Raw genomic sequence first — 18,205 nt, forward strand, 5'->3', positions numbered from 1 at the left:
AGAAAAAGTATAATAGCAGTACTGATAGTAAATATTAGCAGAAGAACCATGTAAGACATAGGATAATGAATATTAAACTCATGAACACTGTGTAGAGTTATAACACTAAAAGTGGAGCGCTAACAATGAGATGGGAAACTGAATATGGAGCAAAATATTGTATGAATTAAAAAACCAGTGTGATCAGAAGAGAGGGAAAGAGAAAAGAAAGGACAATAACAAAAAAAGTGAATAAAAGATAGAAAACAGAAGAGAGGTATTAGAAATAAAAAGTAGGAAAACTTGGGGGCTATACAAAGAGAGGCAGAATGTAAGAGCAACAACAGAAGATGGAAGATAGAAAGATGTAAAGGAAAAGTGATAGCATTCAAAGCCAAAATCAGTACACACAGAAAAGAGGATATTGAGGAAGAGGAAGCACAACAAACAAGAAAAACTGCCTGCAGAATTTCATAAAAAAAAAGAAAAATGAAAAAAAATAAAAGGTCAGTGGAGGATAAAAGGAAGGAAACACAAGAAAACAAAAGAACAACAACAAAAAAACCCCAGATAAGCCCTCAAGCAAGGAGTTCTCTTTACATCTAAATAAACTGCTTAGGAATCTGTCCTTCCCCCTTTCTCCCTTCCTCAGTTCTCTCTTTCCCAGGGGAGCAGGAAGCCCGTGTAAGAGCTCCCCTCCAAGATTCAAATGGGACCCTGCCAAACCAACTCACCACAGAAAATAATGACTCTCAGTCTCTTTAAGAGCTAGCACCTACACCTTACTGGGAACCCTAAATATGCTGTTGGAAGCCTACCAAGCTCATTGTACTGTCCCCCTTCCTTCATGTGTTGCTCAGGACTAGTTAATTAGTTTACTCCACCTTCTCCCAGACCAATTTTCTCTATACCAGGGCATTTAGTTAAATCAGGGAGCCTCAGAAAATTCACCTCTGCTCTCTTCCTAGCCTCTCCTAAAGCCAAATAGCATGCTCCCCCAAGCTAAAAAAGGGGGTCCAGACAAATGGATCCACATTCCTTGGGCCCCTCTGCACCTCTCACCAGAACCCTCCCAACTCTCAGAGTTTGTCCGAGACCAGTGGGCTCAGGAATGCTGTGGTTTGGGAGATCTGCATTCAGGAAATGCGGGCTCAGGGAACATGGGCTCAGGGAACACAGATTTGGGAAGCAAGGTGCTCAGGAATGCCACTATGTGACCGGCAGTGTTCAGGGGATGCTGAAACTATCAGCCCTAGGGGAAGGGTTTAGTCTTCTGAAAGCTTTGGGCACAACTGCCAGAAAACCCTGGTTTTACCTTGGGCAAACACTCCTTTTGTTGCCCTCTCTCCAGATTGATGTCCAGAAACCTCCTGCTTTTTAGGTTCCCAAAACAGCTCACTCGGGCAGGAATCTGTCCCCACTCAGCCAGTTTTTTGCAGGAGAGATGACGAGGGTTCACTCACTTGGATGCCATCTTGTCCTGCCTCCTCTATTAATTATTGAAAGTTGTGTATTGAAGTTTCCAACTTTTATTGTAGCACTATTTTGTCTTTCCATTTTTTCGCTTATAGCATTATATGTTTGGGACTCTGTTGTGAGGTATATATATGTTTATAATTGTTATATCTTTTTTGTCTGATTGAATCTTTTTATCAATATAAAATACTCTTCTTTGTCTCATGTAATTTTTTTTTTGAGGTACTGGGGCCAGGGGATTGAACATGGGACCTCTTATGTAGGCAGCCGGCACTCAACCACTGAGTCACATTGGCTTCCTCAGTTGTTTTTTTGCTTGTTTCACTGATTGCTTGCTTTTATTTTTTCAGGAGGCACCAGGAACTGAATCGGGAGCCTCATGTGTGGGAAGTGGGAGCTCAACCACTATTCTTTTTTAAAATTTATTTATTTCTCTCCCCTGCCCCTCTTTCCCCCCACACGGGTTGTCTGTTCTCTGTGTCTGTTTGCTGCATTTTCTTCTTTTTCCACTTCTGTTGTTGTCAGCGGCATGGGAATCTGTTTCTTTTTGTTGTGTCATCTTGTTGCGTCAGCTCTCTGTGTCGGCAGCACCATTCTTAGGCATGCTGCACTTTCTTTTGCACTGGGCAGCTCTCCTTATGGGGCACACTCCTTTCACATGGGGCTCCCCTACGTGGGGGACACCCCTGTGTGGCACGGCACTCCTTGCGTGCATCAGCACTGTGCATGGGCCAGCTAAATACGGGTCAAGGAGGCCTGGGGTTTGAACCGTGGACCTCCCATGTGGGAGACGGATGCCCTAACCACTGGGCCAAGTCCACTTCCCGGGAGCTCAACCACTTGATCCACATCTGCTCCCTTGTCTTTTTTATCTTTATCTTATTATGGTCTCATATTACATCTTTATATGTTGTGTGTCCTTTTAGCAAAATGTGTGTGTTTGTGTGAATGTATAATTCTTTGACTTCCTGAAATGATCCCTACAGGATCTCCTGCCTCATCCTCTCCCCTGCCTCAGCCTGCTGCCATATACTGCTGCAAAGTTGCCAGTCCAACCTGTTTCCAACCCACATCCATTACTGTCCAGCTCCAGCACACTGGACAAAATCAAACTCCTTGGTCTTGTCGCGGTCATGCCAGTACCACATACCCAATACCTCAAGTATCACCCACTTCACCGCAGCCCAGATGCATGGTGGAACCTCTAGCTCGCAGATCTCCCTGTCCCCATGCTTGCCCTCCCCCTTTGCTGCCTGGAAAGCTCTCATGATTCTTCAAGGCCTCCCCACCCTGTCAGGTCCCTAAGCCTTTGGAGGGGTACACTTAATGCTTCCCTCTTTCTCCTGGAATCCCCCTCCCTGCTTCCCTTCTGGAAGTCATCACATGGGACACATCACGTGATCTTGCAAGAAGGGGGTGACATGTCTGCCCTCAAGGGTGGATCTGGATCTTAAAGTGGTTCACAGCTGGGCACTAACATGTATTTGCACACACAGGAGTGTTTGAAGCCCTTTCACAGCTACTTATTCTCATAACTTCTCTCGCCCCTGTAAAAGCTCGGAGCGTGGACCCACTTTGTAGGTGGTTCACTGTACGGGGTTCAGTCTGGGGAAGTTCTCTCCGAGTCTGCGTGGCCACTGCTTCCCACCCAAATCGACGACCACTTAGGAGGAGGACCTCTCCATAAGAATTAAACTGGCCAATTGCGATCAGTATCCCCGCGTGATGTCCTCAGTGAGGGAGGCCAAGCAACAGAAGTAACAGGGCGCCTCTGTGCCTCATCTCTCCTATTTGTCTCTTCTGTTTGAGGCACTGAATGCAATAGACAAGGTTTATGCCATCTGGAAAGAGAACTGCAGAAAACGGTATGAGCTGAGAAGTCTTGCTTTCCCCATTTGATAATATTTTAGTTTTTATTTCCGTTTTTATTTTTAATGCAAATTGGAATAGATAGGGGTATTTTGCTCCTTTTATTTTGCATGAAAGGTGGCACACCATACCTACAATTTCCACCTTATGTTTTCATTGCACAAAAATTCTGAAGTTCCCTGAATCAGCATATATGAAGAGGTGAATTACTGTTTTCAGCTGCTTAACAGTCCACTGAGTGGCCTGACCTTAGGTTATTCCAACTGGTCCCGGTCGATGGACACTTGGATGGTTTCCAGGGTGGTGCACATAAAGCTGCAGTGAGTCACCTGAGTGGGTGCCACATCTTACAGGTGTCTGTGTACCTGGGATGGATGCCAGGAGTGGGGTGGCTCTGATTTCACACATGCTGTCAGATTCCCTTCCATCTGCCATAAATGAGAATTCTTGTTTCCCCACAGCAGTGCAGACTTCTGCTGGGCATTTGTTGAATTAATACATTACACATTCTTTTTTTTTTTAAGATTTATTTATTTATTTAAGTTCCCCCCCTCCCCTGGTTGTCTGTTCTTGGTGTCTGTTTGCTGCGTCTTGTTTCTTTGTCCGCTTCTGTTGTCGTCAGCGGCACGGGAAGTGTGGGCGGCGCCATTCCTGGGCAGGCTGCACTTTCTTTTCATGCTGGGTGGCTTTTCCTTCAGGGTGCACTCCTTGCGCGTGGGGCTCCCCCACGCGGGGGTCACCCTTGTGTGGCAGGGCACTCCTTGCGCACATGAGCGCTGCGCATGGCCAGCTCCACACGGGTCAAGGAGGCCCGGGGTTTGAACCGCGGACCTCCCATATGGTAGATGGATGCCCTAACCACTGGGCCAAAGTCCGTTTCCCCATTACACATTCTTGGAGCCCAATCAACACCGCTGTCTTTGTGCACATGTAAAACAAGGGATGCCCAAGAGACAGCTTATGTGGACAGAGGACAGAAGGACCCTTGGCAGGACTTTGCAAGGTCCAGGTCAATTACTGTTTGTCCCCAATTAACTGCCTGATGGGAGGTCACCACTGAGCCAGAAGTTCCTCTCCCCTCTCCAAACTTTATAACTTACTGACTGGAGAGTGGGTATAGCTCAGTGGTGAGTGCCTACTTTGCATGTACGACCTCCTAAAAACAAATGATTATATAATGACCAAAGCAAACTTTCACACTCGCCCATTGTAAAAGTTGGTATAGAGGGAGAACCAGCAAGATGGTGGCCGAGTAAGGAGCTCCTAGAGTCAGCTCCTGCTACAGGGCAGTTAGCAAACACCTAGAGCTCTCTGGAGCTAGCCGAAGCACCTGTTTGTGGGCTCCAGGAGGCCAGAAGAGAATCCTGCAATGTCCTTGGAGTGGAAGGAGGAGACTGCCCATTTGCAGAGAAGACTCATATATAGAATGCTCCATGCCACAGAGGCCAGTGCCTATCCTCTACCAGAAGCACAAGTCACCTCAGGAGCTCTTCGGCAGTTGGAACTGAAAGCTCCACTTCCCCAAAATGGGGCAGTAAGAGATGGTTGGGCACCAATTTCAGCTATGATGAGGAAATTCAGTGGGCTACAGTATGATCCTGAGAGCAGCTAAGGTTTGAGCCTGTCCAGGTCAGAAAGCGGCCAGGAGCTGCCATCTTAACTCTGTGCCTGGCACAAGTGGAAGCGGGGCAGACTGAGAATCCCAGTGCTGGTGGGGACCGGCTTCTTTCTATCCAGATCATATTGCAGGTCAAGCCTAGGTTCCAGTGCCACCTCTAGCAGGGAGGAAGCTGCAGGGACCTGCAGCAGTCTCTCTGGGAAATTACTGGCCAAACCACAGAGGTTGGTGATCATCCTACTTTGGCACACGAACTGCCCCAGGAGCTGTTCTGTGATGGGAATTGGAAGCTCCATTTCCCAGAAATAGGGGACGAGGAGACAGTTGGCTGCCAATTATGGCTACTGATTGGGAGTCTTTGCTGGCTAAGAGATAACCCTGGGAACAGCTGGGGTGAGAACCAGCCCAAGCCAGAAAGGCCAGTAGTCACCATTCTGACTCCGCCCCCAGCCTGAGGGGAAGCAGGGCTTACTGAAACTCTCAATGTGGGCAGGAACCAGATTCTTTCATGCAGACCAGCCTGCAGTCCTAGCCTAGGCTTCAACCCTGCCTCTAGGGATGTAGAGGCTGAGGAGCCCTGCACCAGCCTACATAGGTAACTGCAGGGAACTTTGGCTGGCATAGACTGAAAATCAGAAGTCTACCATGGCAACTGCGGTCATCTTGGACCTGCACTGCATAGATTGCTGCCCATACCTGCAGCTCCATCCCTGCCAGAGGCAGGGGAGAAAGGGATGTGAAGCTTCATCAGTCTCTCTGGGCAGCTACAGTCTAGGCCTGTATGTGGATTATTCCACTTCAAGAAACAGGAAGCTATGGCCCAGTAAAAGGAACAAGATAAGCCTGCAGGTGACATAAAGGAGTTGAGACAACTAGTCATAGATGTTCAAACAAATCTCCTTAACAAATTCAATGAGATGGCTGAAAAGATTAAGGATATTAAGAAGACATTGGATATGCACAAAGAAGAATTTGAAAGCATACATAGAAAAATAGCAGATCTTATGGGAATGAAAGGTGCAATCAATGAAATTAAAAAAACATTGGAATCATATAATAGCAGATTTGAGGAGGCAGAAGAAAGGATTGGTGAGCTTGAAGAAATGGCCTCTGAAAGTGAACATACAAAAGAACAGATGAAGAAAATAGTGGAAAAAATTGAACAAGCTCTCAGGGAACTAAATGACAGCAAAAGGTGTGCAAGCATACATTTCATGGGGGTCCCAGAAGGAGAAGAGAAGGGAAAAGCAGCAGAAGGAATATTTAAAGAAATAATGGTAGACAATTTCCCAACCCTACTGAAGGACATAGAAATACCTGTCCAAGAAGCACAATGTACTCCCATCCAAAAAAATCCAAATAGACCAACTCCAAGACACATACTCATCAGAATGTCAAAGGCCAAAGACAAGGAGAGAATTCTGAGTGCAGCAAGAGAAAAGCAATGCATAACATATAAGGGATATCCAGTAAGATTAAGTGCTGATTTCTCACCAGAAACCATGGAGGCAAGAAAACAGTGGTCTGATATATTTAAGATACTACAAGAGATAAACTTTCAGCCAAGAATCTCATATCCAGCAAGGCTATCTTTCAAAAATGAGGGCAAAACCAGAATATTCACAGATAAACAGAAAGTGAGAGAATTTCTAAGCAAGAGACCAGAATTTTAGGAAATGCTAAAGGGTGTGCTAGAGCCTGAAAAGAAAAGACAGGAGAGAGGGGTCTGGAAGAGAGTCTAGAAGTAAAGATTATATCAATAAAAGTAACTAAAATTGTCAAAAGGGTGGTGAAAATAAAATACGAGAGATAAAACTAAAATAGTCGGGAATAAACTTAACCAATGATGTAAAGTACTTGTATTCAGGAAACTGCAACTCAATGTTAAAACAAATTTTTAAAAATCCCTGAATAACTGGAAGGACATTCCATGCTCATGGATTGGAAGACTAAATATCATTAAGATGTCAATTCCAATCAAATTGATATACAGATTTAATGCAATCCTGATAAAATTCCACCAGCATTAAAGAAAAAATTGAAAACAGGATCATTAAATTTATTTGGATGGGTAAGGAGTCCTGAATAGCCAGAAACATCATAAAAAGGAAAAGTGAACCCTCATCTCCAGACTTTAAATCATAATACCTACCCATAGTGGTAAAAAGAGCATGGTACTGGCCTAAAGACAGACACAATAGACCAATGGAACCAAATTTATGGTTCAGAAACAGACCCTGACGGGTATGGTCAAGTGATTTTTGACTAGCCTGTCAAACTCACACATTGCAGGCAGAACAATCAACAAATGGTGCTGAAAGAATTGGACATCCATAGCTGAAAGAAAAGAGGACCCCTATCTCACACCTCATCCAAAAATTAACTCAAACTGGATCAAAAGACTAAAAATAAAAGCAGGAGTCATGAAACTTCTAGAAGAAATTATTGGAAAATATCTTCAAGACCTGGTGGTAGGTGGTGGATTCTTAAAGGAGAGAAGAGGACTGAGTGAACTACTGATGTTTAATGTGGGCAGAAGTTTTAATTAGCTTTACTGTAAAATTGTGGAAATGTGTAGAGTGGATGGTAACACAGTGAGTAGCAGCTAGTTTATAAATGGGGATGTGACTGAAAATGGTAGTCTAGTTATGTAAATGCTATTTGACAGATGCTTGAGAATAATCTAGGAACTGGGTAGCACAATAAACCAAGAGGTGGGTGAGAATTGTGGCTGATGGTACAGATCCAAGAGTGTCCTTTGTTAGCTAGAACAAATGTATATCACTACTGCAGGATGTTGGGAATGTGAAGAAGCATGGGAAAAATACAGCTTGAGTGACCAATGGACTGTGGTTAGTAGTACTAATATAATATTCTTGCATCTATGCAAAAGATGTACTGTGTTGATACTGAGGCGGTATGGAAAATGTGAGCCAAATGGACACTATGGACATGGCAATAATCAGATGATATTATTATTATATGTAGAAAATGACACACCACATTGTGGTGTGTTGATGGAGGGGTGTTGTTTGGGAATTCTGCACATGTGCATGATTGTTTTATAAGTTTACAACTTGTCATAAAAGTTATATTTTAAAAATAGTAATAGGGTGGGTTGGGGAAAAAAACACCAAATGTAAGATAAGAACTATGATTAGTAAGGTTTTGACAGTGTTCTTTCATAGTTTCTAACAAATGTCTCATGACAATGCAAGGTGTTGGTGGACGTTTGTTATATGGTACCTCTGTATGATGTTGTGCATGTTTGCTTTGTAAGTACAAAACTTTTACTACACACTTAATTGTTTATGTATGTTTATATATAAATGATATAAAGATAATAATTGGATTGGTTAGGGGAAAAATACTTTGTTTAGTAGTAATATTTGACAATGCTCTTTTAATCATTAGTTAAAAAGGTTTAAAAACAAAGCAAGTAGGGAAGCGGACTTGGTCCAGTGGATAGGGTGTCCGTCTACCAAATGGGAGGTTCGTGTTTCAAACCTGGGGCCTCCTTGACCCCTGTGGAGCTGGCCCAGGCACAGTGCTGATGTGTGCAAGGAGTGCCATGCCACGCAGGGGTGTCCCCTGTGTAGGGGAGCCCCACATGCAAGGAGTGTGCCCCATAAGGAGAGCTGCCCAGTGCAAAAGAAAATGCGGCCTGCTCAGGAATGGTGCAACACAAACAGAGAGCTGACGCAGCAAGATGATGCAACAGAAAGAGACATAGATTCCTGTGCCGCTGACAACAACATAAGCAGACAAAAACAAGAACACACAGCAAATGGACACAGAGAACAGACAACTGGGGTTGGGGGGAAGGGGAGATAAATAAAATAAATCTTTAAAAAAACAAAAACAATGCAAGTTATTGGTGGTAGGGTGAGATGTTATATATGTTTGATGTTATCTGTTTGTTTTGTAAGTTCACAACTATTATACACTTATTGTTTATGTATGTTTATGTATGAGTGATATATTTCAATAAATTTAAAAAACTTTTTTTTAAAGTTGGTGTAGAGGCTGCTTTTATTGGTCATTGCACAGTTAAAAATAAGCTGCTCAAATGTTTGTTTTATTTTTATGTTTCTTTAGAGAGGAATTATTTCACATGTAAAGGAAAGGGATCCTCTTTTATACACCAAGTAAACAGATGTTTCAGGATTAGAAGAATTTGTGGAGTTCACCATTTTTAAGAGCTGTTGTTTTTAGCAAAACCTTTGTCTTAAAAAAAGGGAAAAAACGAACATGATTAAGTAATACTGTCAAAAGAGCTATCAGCCATATTTTTGTTGGGATGAGATGATCTTTTCAAGTTGAAATGCCTGAAGATGACTTTAAAAGTTCTAATTTAATTTGAACTGATTTAATCAGGAAATTTTCCCGGTAGGGGTGGAGATGTGTGATATTGCTGTGAATATAAGCTCAAATAACTTGTACGGATATTTCTCTGAGCAAATGTTGGGCATTCAGGCACTTTTCCTTTGTGTTGTTAGAAGGATTTGCATCTCTAGATGAATTTAATGCTACTCTCAGCAGCAGAAATTGTGTCTAATCCTACTTTATATATCTATGAGCCTTATCACAAAGTTGATTACTTTCTGAAGAATTTGTCCGTGAGGGCAGTCCATGTTGAAAACTAAGGGTAATTTTTTTTTTTCTGTCTCAGTACTCCAGTTTGGTTAGAATCAGACTTAGATGGTTAGTTATAACTTAGCCAGTTTTCTTAGGCCTACTAAGGATAAGGCAGAAGTAGAATTTCTGGGCTTCTAGACTGTTCCTCTTATGAGCCAGGGGGTACTAAAGCCAGTCTAGAAAATTATAAACAACTGAAAATAGCCCAAGATTTCTGAACTGTAGTGTGATCATAATTATATGGTGGAAATATAATACCCTTTAGGGAAACGGACTTGGTCCAGTGGTTAGGACGTCCGTCTACCACATGGGAGGTCCATGGTTCAAACCCCGGGCCTCCTTGACCCATGTGGAGCTGGCCCATGCGCAGTGCTGATGCGTGCAAGGAGTGCCACCCCATGCAGGGGTGTCCCCCGCATAGGGGAGCCCCACACACAAGGAGTGCACCCCGCAAGGAGAGCCGCCCAGTGCGAAAGAAAGTGCAGCCTGCCCAGGAATGGTGCCGCCCACACTTCCCATGCCATGCCGCTGACGACAACAGAAGCGGACAAAGAAACAAGACGCAGGAAATAGACACAGAGAACAGACAACTGGGGGAGGGGGGGGAATTAAATAAATAAATAAATAAATCTTAAAAAATATATATATATATAATACCCTTTAAGTGAACTGGATCATGATATGGCCTTTTTTTAAAAAAGATTTATTATTTATTTATTTCTCTCTCCTTCCCCTCCAGTTGTTTGCTGTGTCCATTTGCTGTGTGTTCTTCTCTATCTGCTTGTATTCTTGTTAGTCGTACCTGGAATTTGTGTCTCTTTTTGTTGCATCATCTTACTGCATCAGCTCTCCATGTGTGCAGTGCCATTCCTGGGCAGGCTGCACTGTTTCACATGGGGTGGCTATCCTTATGGGGTGCACTCCTTGTGCGTGGGGCTCCCCTATGTGGGGGACACCCCTGCATGGCATGGCACTCCTTGCATGCATCAGCACTGTATGTAGGACAGCTCATCACATGGGTCAGGAGGCCCTGGGTTTGACCTTGGGCCTTCCATGTGGTAGGTGGATGTCCTATTCATTGGGCCAAATCCACTTCCTGATACGGCCATTTGAATTGTCTATTTTATTTTATTCTGATTCTCTCTTCTTGTGTGAGTTTCCATAATTTCCCTTGTCATCATTTTAACATCTGTAAGATTAGTAATATGTTCCTTCTCATTCCTGATATTAGCCCTTTGTGTCTTCTTTTTCCTGATGAATTGAAAGAAAAATTTATCAATATCATTGTAAATATTAATATATTATACTCACTACAGTCGATAGTTTGCTTTAGGTATATTTTTGTTCCCATATCATGCTATTATTAATACTTTGTAGTTTGCCAAAGCCTGCCAATGCCAAGTACCAGAAATGTGTTGGATTATTAGATGATTTGTTAGGGGTAAATGCCTACAGTTTCAAAGTTGCAAAATATCCAAATCAAGGCACCATCAGAGTTGCTTTCCACCATAGTTGGCTACTGTTGATCCTGTTGTCCAGGCACGTGGAGAAGCAAGATGGCCATTGATCTCTGCAGAGGTCTCTGCCTTCCCCTCTGAAATCTACTGTCTTCTGGAGCCCAGCTGTGGGCAACCAGGCATATGGCTTGTCTCTTTCTGGGTCTTCTCTATCAGCATAGGCTGCTCCGCTTTCTTTCTGAGTTAGCTAGAAACTGTCAGGCATATAGCTCCTCTCTCCCTGGGATTCAGCTCTTTGAGCCTCTCAGGGGCTTCTCTCTTCCATCTCAGCTGTGGGTGAAACTTAGTCCTTTTTCTCACATTACATGATCAGTTATGGCAACTTCTTTTTGCTGAGAGTCTCTAGACCCAGCCAGAGGGCAGAGCCTCAATCTGAGTCATGCCTCATTGTAGTCCAGTGACAGGGCCTCACACCCACACGAATTGATTAGTTCAGAAACAATCTTTCTGTTTTTGGGATTCATGAAGGAATTTCAAACTGCAACAAACTTGTAATTGTAACATACCTTTGTTTTAATTCATGGAAGAACATTCTTATATTTGTACCACTAACCGTAATCATTGTTCACAACAGGGTTCATTATGTTACACAGTCCCATGTTTCATCCTCTAGCTTTCCTTTTAGTGACATACATGACCCTAAACTTGCCCTTTCAACCACAGTCACACCCTCATATCAACACTGTTAATTACACCCATGCTAATGTGCTATAATTACCTCTCTCTCCATTTCCAAACATTTACAATCAGCATTATTACAAATTCTACACAAAATAAGTGTCAGCTCCCAATTTTCTACCCTCATTCTATCTTCTGATGAACCATATTCTAGATATTAACTCCATGAGATAGCTCATTATATTTAGTTCATACTAGTGAGATCATCCCATATTTGTCCTTCTGTGTCTGAGTTATTTCACTCAACATGTCCTCAGGGTTCATCCATGTTGTCACATACATCAAGACTCCATTTTTCTTACAGTGGAATAATGTTCCATCATATGTATAAAGCACATTTTGTTTATCCATTCATCGTTTGATAGACACTTCCATACTTTTACTGATATAATCTTCCTTTCTATAATTTCTTCAATGCCTCTCTCTCCTGTCTTCTCTTTTCAGGCTGTAGAACTCCCTTTAGTGTTTCCTACAATGCCTGTCTCTTGGTTACACACTCCTTCAGTTTCTATTTATCTGTGAATATTCTAAACTCCCTCATTTTTGAAAGACACTCTTTTTTTTAAAAATTTCTCTCCCTTCCTACCCCCCCCCAGTTGTCTGCTCTCTGTATCCTTTCACTGTGTGTTCTTCTGTGACCACTTCTATCCTTATCAGTGACACCGGGAATCTGTGTTTCCTTTTGTTTCATCATCTTGCTGTGTCAACTCTCCATGTGTGCAGCACCACTCCTGTGCAGGCTGTACATTTTTTCATGCTGGGCGGCTCTCCTTATGGGGCACACTCCTTGAGCATGGGACTCCTCTATGCAGGGGACATGCCTGCGTGGCACAGCACTCCTTGTGCTCATCAGCACTGCACACGGGCCAGCTCCACATGGGTCAAAGAGGCCCAGGGTTTGAACCGTGGACCTCCCATGTGGTAGACAGATGCCCTATCCACTGGGCCAGGTCTGCTTCCCTTGAAAGACAGTATTGCTGGATATAAGATTCTTGGCTGGGAGATTTTTCTTTCAGTATCTTAAATGTATCATGGGTTCTGATGAGAAATCAGCATTTCATCTTACTGGACATCCCTTGTATGTGATGAATTCCTTTTCTCTTGCTGCTCTGAGGATTCTGTCTTTATTTTTGTCATTTAACATTCTGGTTTGTATGTGTCCTGGAGGATGTCTATTCAAATGGGAGTATGTTGTGCTTTTCGGCCTGGGAAGGGATATCTATGTCTTTCAATTGAGTTCAGAAGTTCACTACCATTATTTCCTCAACATGCCTTCTGCCTCTTTTCCCTTTTTTTCTCCTTCTGGGACACCTATGACAAGCATGTTTGTATATCTCTTGCTGTACTTTAATTCTCTGGGACTCTGTTCAATTTTTTTCCATTCTTTTCTTTATCTGTTCTTTCATATGTTTGCTTTTGGAGGCCCTGTTTTCAAGCTTAATGATCCTTTCTTCTGCCCCTTCAAATCTTATTATATGCCTCCATTATATTTGCAATTTTATTCATTGTGCTTTTCATTCCTATAAGGTCTGCTGCTTTTCTCTGTACACTTTTGAAATCTTCTTTGTGCTCATCCAGTGTCATCTTAGTATCCTTAATCTCTTTAGTCATTTCATTGAATTTATTAAGGAGATTTCCTTGAACATCTATGATTAGTTTTCTCAACTCCTTTATGTCATCTGGAGGCTTAGTTTGTTCCTTTGGTCCCTATCTTGTTTCTTGGTTTGGGTGGTAAATATTTGTTGGAACTTTAGCATCTGATTTACTTGATATATTTATTCTGGGCTCATTTTCTCTCTTTACTCTAGGGCTTTCTATTTGATTGGCTTTGTGCTACAGCCCTTCTTTGACACTTGGCTCGACTTAATTTGGAACTTCATAGTGGCTTGTGTTTAGCCAGTCTAAATTTTTTTCAGTTCTTCATCTCTTTTCTTGCACTTCCTCCCTTGCTAGCTGTGGAGTAGAGCCATGGAGGCAGTTGGTACTGTCAGCCATGGAGGCTAAAGCTGCCCACATTGCCCCAGGAACTGATGAAGATTCTTCCAGCTTTCTCTCCTGCAAGGAGAAGGGACTGAACAACAGCTAAGTGCAGTAATCTAGTTTGTGCAATCCAAGACCTAATATTAATATAGTTGCCCAGAGAGATTGATGAATTGCCATACCCCTTCCTCTACTGCTGGGGTGGGGATGGAGCTGCAGGTGTGGGCAGTAAACTAAACCACAAAGGTCAGAACTGCTTGCAGTTGCTCAGATAAACTGATGGAGCACCTGACACTCGTCCCCTGCCAGGGGCGAGGATAGAGCCACAGGTGTGCACAACAGTCTTGTCCATGCAGGCTAAAGGTAACTTCAGTGCCCAGGGAAGCTGAGGAATCACTGCCCCTCTTCTTTCTTGTCATGAGTGGGGATGTATGCAACAACCTTGTCTGTGTGAGCAATAAGCGACTGCAGTTGGCCATTGAGCCTGCGGGAGTCTAGCCCTCCTTCTCCCTGTTAGAGGCAGGGATGGAGTCACAAACGTGTCCAACAGTCTAGTTCATGGGGGCCAAATGTAGCTGCAGTTGCCCAGAGGCTCTGGGAAAACACTGCCTTCCACACCATCCTATCAGGCGGGTGGGGATGGAGCCACTGGTGTCCAATCATCTAGTCCGTATGGGCCAAAAGTGACTGCAGAACCCCAGAGATGCTGAGGAAACACTGCCTACACTCCTTTCCTATTGGAGGCAGGCATGCTGTCACATGGGTGCCCAGCAATCTAGTTTGTGTAGGCTGAAAGCATCTATAGTTGCCTAGAGAGGCTAGTGCAAGTCCCCTTAGCTTACTCCCTTTGGGAATGGGGCTGGAGGCCAGGCTAGAGCAGTACATTGATCTGGGTGGAAAGAAGCCAGTCCCTAACATCACTGTGATTTTCAGTGAGCCCTGCTTCCCATCAATAGCTGGAAGGTGGTGATAAATGGAGGCTGCCGATCTCTTTCCATCTTAGGTTCAAACTTCAGCTGTTCTTAGTCCTGGGCTTCAGCAAGCCTATTTTACTGATCAGTGGCTAAACTCAGCATGTGACCATCTCTTCCTCCCCTGTTTTTGGGAAATGGAGCTTCCCACTCCAGCTGGGCAACAGCTCTTGAAATGCCAGTGGAGGATGGGCTATACTCAAGAATCTTCATTGCAGATGGATAGTACCCTCCTTCTGTTCTTCCAAGGATGTGAGAGGATGTTCTTCTGGTCTCCTGGTCCTCCCAACATGTGATTAAGATAGTTCTGAGGATTCTGGGGACATCCTTGCACTATGGTCAGGGCAGCTAGCTCATGAGTTTGATGCCTTACCAGTGGACCATACTTTTGGATTTGTGCTGCCCAGTTTGACAGAAATGGACTCAGTTATGGTTTCCCTACTCATGGCTCTTGGGTCCCTTCTGTTTGAACCTGTAGTAGGTGCTGGAGTTGGAAGTATACACCCAAGATATTTTAATCTTTGGGCTTTCCATGTGCCAGCTGGGTCCTGAGCCTCAGTGGAATTGCAACACCTGCTCTCCAGTTCATTAGACTCACCAGGACAACTAACAAGAGATGATGATGGATGACCACCATACCAAGGAACCATGAGGGTCTACAACTGCAAGCAAGAGAGTCCCATCCATCAGCTGTATGGGACTAAAGCCCCCTCTCAATTAGAGGTGGATTGGGCATCACCATCCCATAACCCTCAAGCTTGGGGAATGAGATATGGCTGAGAGCAGACTTACTGGTATTCTACTATAGACTTATTGTGATTCTAGTAATGGAAGAACTTATATCACTGATGTGGAGGCAGTGGCCACTGGAGGTTATGAGATCAGGGAGAGGGATAGCAGGTGTAATAAGGGGGCATTTTCAGAACTTGGGCATTGTCCTGAATGACATTGCAATGACAGATAAAGGCCATTGTACATCTTGCCATAACCTACAGAATTGTATGGGAGTGTAAACTACAATGTGAACTAAAATCCACGTTTAGTGACAGTACTTCAAAATGTGCTCACCAATTGCAATGAATGTACCACACTAATGAAGGATATTGTTAAAGAGGGTAAATGTAGGTGATGTGGGGAGCAGAGCACAAAGGAGTCTGCTATATTTTTAATGTAATATCTATATACTCTAGTATCTTTAAAAAAATAAAAAATTACCAAAAAAAAAAAAAAAAAAAAAAAGCTCTGACTGGTTACTAACTGCACTGTAGGGCAAGGTGACTCTTAGAGCACCTTACTTGCTGCCATCTTGCCCCTCCTTTGTCAGATAACTTTTCTGGGTCAATCAAAATGATCATATGGTTTTTCTCCTTTGATTTGTTATTGTGGTATATTACATTATTTGATTTGCTTATGTTGAACCACCCATGCATACCTGGGATAAACCCACTTGATCATGGTGTATAATTCCTTTGATGTGCTGTTGGAATCTATTTGAAAGTATTTTATTGAGGATTTTTGCATTTATATTCATTAGAGAGATTGGTCTATTGGTTTTATTTTAGTCTGGTATCTTTATTTGCTATGGAGTTAGGGTGATGTTGGCTTCATAGATTGAGTTAGGTAGTGTCTCTTCAATTATTTGGAAGAGTGTGAGGAGGACTGGTTTTAATTCCTCTTGGAATAACTGGTAGAATTCATTTGTGAAGCCTTCTAGTCCTGGGCTTTTCTTTGTTGGGAGGTTGTTTTTCCTTAAAAATTCTTATTAAAACATATTCATAAACCATACAGTTCATCTAAAGTATATAATCAGTGGCATTTGGTATAATCACAGAGTTGTGCATTCATCACTTCAGTCATTATTAGAGCATTTTCACTTACTCCCCCAAAAAGGAAACAACATAAAGCAAAAACAGATGCGCAAAAAATGTACCCCTTTGTAGCCACCTCTCAGTCTCTCTATCTTTCCCCTGCCATATAAAAATTGCAAATCTATTTCTGTCTTTGTAATTTATTTGCATTCATATTTTGCATAGATGGAATTAAACAATGTTTATTACTTTTTCCCCAATATAAGGACTAATTTTATTCCTAATAACCCCACATTTAAAAAAATATTTCTTAAACTTTTTATATAAACTACCCCAAGTGTCATACCTGGAAATTCTGTTTTGTACCTAAATACTATCTTAGTTGAACTGAAACAGTCTGAAAATTCCATAGTATCTACAGATTTAAATGGTTTAAAAATAAAAACCTTTCATTTATCTTTCATGATAAATGATGCTACTGATAGCTTCCCTTGGTAGAATTTTACTTTCATGATTTTACAGTTTTACAAATATGGAAGACATATATAATATGTATAATTAACAAGCCAGTCTAATGGCTTGCATTGGAGACCAGGGAGTTGCACTTTGCTAAGCCCAAATTGAACAGAGTTGCATTTAGGTTCTTACAGAGAAAGACATGCTCTGGACATGTTGTTCTTCATATTTCTTAAAGCATCAGATGAATTGTGAAGAGTTGAAAGTGCTTCTTATTACTCTTATTTTGTAAAGTTCCTATAGAACAACACTAGCCTTTCCTGGTATTTGAAGATTAAGCTTTGGGGTTTGAAGCAACAGAGACCAAGTATGAAAAAATTAAGTATTGCTACAGGATTCCAGAAAAGGCTGCAAGAATTAGAGTCCACTGTCATTTGAAGCAAACTATCAATGACATTGGACAAGAGTCCTTTACTGGATATTCTTAGATGACTTAATATTACTGGTTCCACTTGATTTTCCCAAAACAAGGTTTTTCCTTCATCTGTCTTCAGTCCAAACAAAGAGAATCAGATGTCTGAGTCAGATAATCAGCATATTAAAATTACTCTCTCCCAGCTTCCTATGTTACACTGCTTCTTTACTATGCTATTTCAGCTATGAGTGGCTGCTTTGAGAACAGTTAAAGGTGATAAAAATCTCAGTGGTAAATAAAAAATATGAACACTTTATGAATTTGCATGTCATCCTTATGTAGGGGCCATGCTAATCTTCTCTGTATCGCTCCAGTTTTAGTGTATGTGCTGCCAAAATGAGCACTATATTACATATTGCATAGTTTCTTTTATTTTGCTTTCCTTTTTTTGTGTGTGACATTTATTTATTTCTCTCCACCCCCTTGTTGTTTTTAAGTTTTTCACTTGCTGTGTTTGTTTCCCTCCCTTGTTTCTTTAGGAGGTACTGAGAGCCAAACCTGGGACCTCTGATGTGGGAGGGAGGTACCTATTCATTTGAGCCACCTCCACTTTCTGCTCTTGTTGTGTCTTTCATGTTTTTCCTCCCCACCTGTCTTGTCATCGTGTTGCATCAATTCACCACACCTGTCAGTCACGTCAGCTCGCTGTCATCTTTTAGGAGGCACTGGAAAGCTCTGCTCCCTACTTTGTTGGGTCTCTCATTATGTTTTTTCTTGTATCTCTTGCTGTATCAGCTTCC

At 42.4% G+C, this 18,205-nt stretch overlaps 1 non-coding gene across 1 annotated transcript; it reads right to left on the reverse strand.

Moving 5' to 3' along the window:
* Positions 1 to 17,702: 17,702 nt before the first annotated feature.
* LOC111764018 (U6 spliceosomal RNA) lies at positions 17,703 to 17,809 on the reverse strand. Its single transcript, XR_002796733.2, has one exon. It is a non-coding gene; the product is annotated as a U6 spliceosomal RNA (small nuclear RNA).
* Positions 17,810 to 18,205: the final 396 nt, after the last annotated feature.

This window comes from Dasypus novemcinctus, chromosome 19 (genome assembly GCF_030445035.2).
Source record: "Dasypus novemcinctus isolate mDasNov1 chromosome 19, mDasNov1.1.hap2, whole genome shotgun sequence".
Lineage (NCBI taxonomy): Eukaryota > Metazoa > Chordata > Mammalia > Cingulata > Dasypodidae > Dasypus > Dasypus novemcinctus.